Source organism: Bombina bombina, chromosome 1 (assembly GCF_027579735.1).
Source record: "Bombina bombina isolate aBomBom1 chromosome 1, aBomBom1.pri, whole genome shotgun sequence".
In the NCBI taxonomy this organism is placed as follows: Eukaryota; Metazoa; Chordata; class Amphibia; order Anura; family Bombinatoridae; genus Bombina; species Bombina bombina.
Window position 1 is genome coordinate 183,067,390 of NC_069499.1, and position 3,587 is coordinate 183,070,976.

The window sequence follows — 3,587 nt, forward strand, 5'->3', positions numbered from 1 at the left end:
TAACGTAGATAGAACCTCCTTTAATAAAAAACGCAAGTGCTCAATTTTAAATCTAAAGGACGGTTCCTCCACAGCAAGAGGCTTAGACGCTAAAGACTCCGACCCAGAAAGTTCACCTTCTGAAGCTACAGAGGTTAACTCATCATTGGATAACTGGGACATAATAGCTAAATCTGATAAATATTTAGATGACTCCAGGTCAGGAGAGCTATGTTTAACCTTTCTCTTGTGTTTGTTAGAGCGAGGTAACTGAGGGCCGCAGACACCACCATTTGTAACTGCGCGGCAAAGTGCGCAGGAAGAAGGCCCCCTCCGGATGGAGGAATAGATGTGCTACAAGGAACTGCATGTGGAGTGGATAATGTAGCAAGGGTAGTAATCTCACGGTACGCCGAGTCCTGAGAGGTAGACGGCTCAGAGGGACTAAGAGCCTTAGCAAGCGTGTCTCCCTTCTTAGACTTTATAACAATGTTAAGGTATGTGGCCCCCAACAAATATAAACAGGTATGATTTAGTACAGAAGGAGTACCTTCTAACATGTCAGAGTCCTCCATAGCTCAGGTTATACCCACAGGACGACACAAATAAAAACGTTTTTTATTATAGAAAACTGCACCTTTATACTCCCAATGGCTGGGGTACTCACCACCTCCTAGACCCAGACAGTTAACAGAGGAAACGCTAGCCTCAGGTTCAAGTCACAGCCAGAATGGAGGAAATGAAAATAGACCACACCCGGTCACATGGAGTGCAAGACAGTACTTTCCCTGTTATTACAAGTACAGCAAGTAATAGGAACTGTGCAACACTTTAAAAAACAAAAGTAAATCTTAAAAGTGAAACCGGTTTGTTCCAGCAAAAAACACATAGTCTATCAACCCAGGAAAAAAACACAAAGCAGCATATAAATAATTAATACACTAATTAACCCCAACTGTTCAATAAACCCCCTTCAGAGGATATTAACCATGTATCCTATCAAGGTATAAAGGAGCCACACTGTGACCCTGTTGTAGCGTTTTATGTGTAAAAACTGAAACAATCTTACCTCCAGGATCTATGCTGTGGAACATAACACAGCCTCTCAAGTGTGACAGTCTCCAGACTCTAACTTTCATCAATATTCTCACTGAGAGGTTGACATGACTACTTAAAACTCCAGTCCTATCTCGAATGGCAGATACCCTTTTTCAGGACTCTCCGAATCTTCTGACACTTCTCTGCCACCTCCTAAAGTGACGAAAGGCAAAGAATGACTGGGGTAATGAAGCGGGAGGGATATTTAAGACTTTGGCTGGGGTGTCTTTGCCTCCTCCTGGTGGCCAGGTTTTGTATTTCCCAACAGTAAGGAATGAAGCCATGGACTCTCCCTATCTTAGGAAGGAAAGGAGGTGCAAACCTGAACTATCGCTAGAAAAGTTAAAAAATTAGGAAAAAATGGGCGGGTCTCCTGGACTCTCACCACCAGAAAACCTCTGTTTTAAATTTTCATCAGAATCTCAAATTTCTCAAATTGATGGCTTTGAAAAGGATCTGCAAGATAAAGAAGCTGTTGCACGCAAAATAAGTTGATGCACGCTAAAGAAGCAGGGTGGGTGTCCTCTTGCAGCTTCCTGTTGGGAAGGAGAATATCCCACAAGTAATGGATGAACCCGTGGACTGGATACACCTTTACAAGAGAAAGGAAACCGGTATGTGCTAAAGAAGCAAACATACGCAAAGAAAACCCAACGCATGCACAAAGAAACCCGCACTCGTTAAAAAGCCTACGCATGCAAAAATAATCAATGCGTGCTAAATCAAACATTTTTTTAAAAAAAAAGGTAGATACAAAATAAGGTGTATTCTAGATACCCAGAAGAACCTTGCTGTCACACAAAAAAAATCCCATAAAGAATATATGAGTTAAATGTCCCCTGGCTATGATGTACGTTACTATATATACCTACTAATAACTTGTAGGCTATGTGAGTGCCAAAAAGTATAACTATCACTTATCTTACAAGTGCCCACTCTACCAGGCTGACCATCTGCAGAAAAAAAACAAAACAAACTGCTGCTATGTCAGGATTGTGACTAACTCCTCACTGGGTGTAATAGTGCCATTAACCAACACTCGCCTCTGTACTAAATAGCAGTTCTCTGAAGGCAAAATGAGCATCAAATCGGTCTGAGAACCCCTCTCAGAGAACATCTGGAGCACCCTGAAGTCTTCACCTTCCTCCTGCGGAGGCAAAGATAAGATTATTCTACCTGTGAGGTACTATACCTGGAAAGCTAGAGATTCAACCAAGAGACCATCAGATCTATCCACTATCAAGATAAAGAAACCACTCTCCTGGATTCAAGAACTAACAACTGAGGAAATATGTTTCCCAGTTGATCACTTATGCCCAGTAAAGCATTGGAAAAACTTTCCTTATGGCTAGGGAAATGCAAGTTTCCTCTTGATGATTGACATATGCTACTGTTGAAACAGAGAAAATCGGAGATAAGACATCCCTTTCCAATCAGAGGCAAACTATGAAAGGCTCTGAAAATTGCATGGAGTTCTAAAACATTAAAGGGACACTGAACCCAATTTTTTTTTTCATGATTCATATAGAGCATGAAATTTTAAGCAACTTTCTAATTTACTCCTATTATGAATTTTTCTTTGTTCTCTTGCTAGCTTTATTTTAAAAGCAGGAATGTAAATCTTAGCAGTCAGACCATTTTAGGTTCAGCACCATGTATAGCGCTTGCTTATTGGAGGCTTACATTTAATCACCAATAAGCAAGCATAACCCAGGTTCTCAACCAAAAATGGGCCGGCTCCTATGCATCACATTCCTGCTTTTTAAATAAAGATAGCAAGACAACGAAGAAAAATTGATAATAGGCGTTAATTAGAAAGTTGCTTGAAATTGCGTGCTCTATCTGAATCCTGAAATAATTTTGTGGGGTTTAGTGTTCCTTTAATAGGAAACCTTGCCCCGGAGGAGACCAAAAATCTCTGATTAATAAGCTGCTGATTCAGCCACCAAGACAGAGATTGGCTTGTTCCGTAATTTAGATGAAACTTTTGGAGATAGAGTAAAATCCCTGCACAACTGCCGAAGCATACAAAGCTGAAGAGGCCTCATGAGGAAGCAAACAGAATAGTATCCAAAGCCCCAAATATGAGACCTAACACCTCCAAAGCAAAGAGCAACTGAGGGAAAAGAAAGACTGAAGGTTTTAACAGGTGGACACTAGCTTCATCCTCCTTAGATCTGTCAAGGAAAGACTCATGAAAACAATCTACCTGAACCCCCAGAAACAACCTTAGTGTGAGGAACCAACCAAGTTATTGAAGAAACAACAGTCTGCTGGTGTGAGAATCTGATAAATGAAAAGATGTAGCTTGAATTAAAATACTGTATCAACCAAAAAGGAAAAAAACACTGAAATACCCTACATTCTGACTGCAACGTTTTAAATAATCTTCACTAGCAGAATTATCAGAAAACTGCCCAAAATTATTATTTAACCAAAAGGAAGAAGCAGCAGACACATCAGTATTAGAACCTGCTGCTCTAAAAAGATAACCTGCTCGCTTAAAAAAA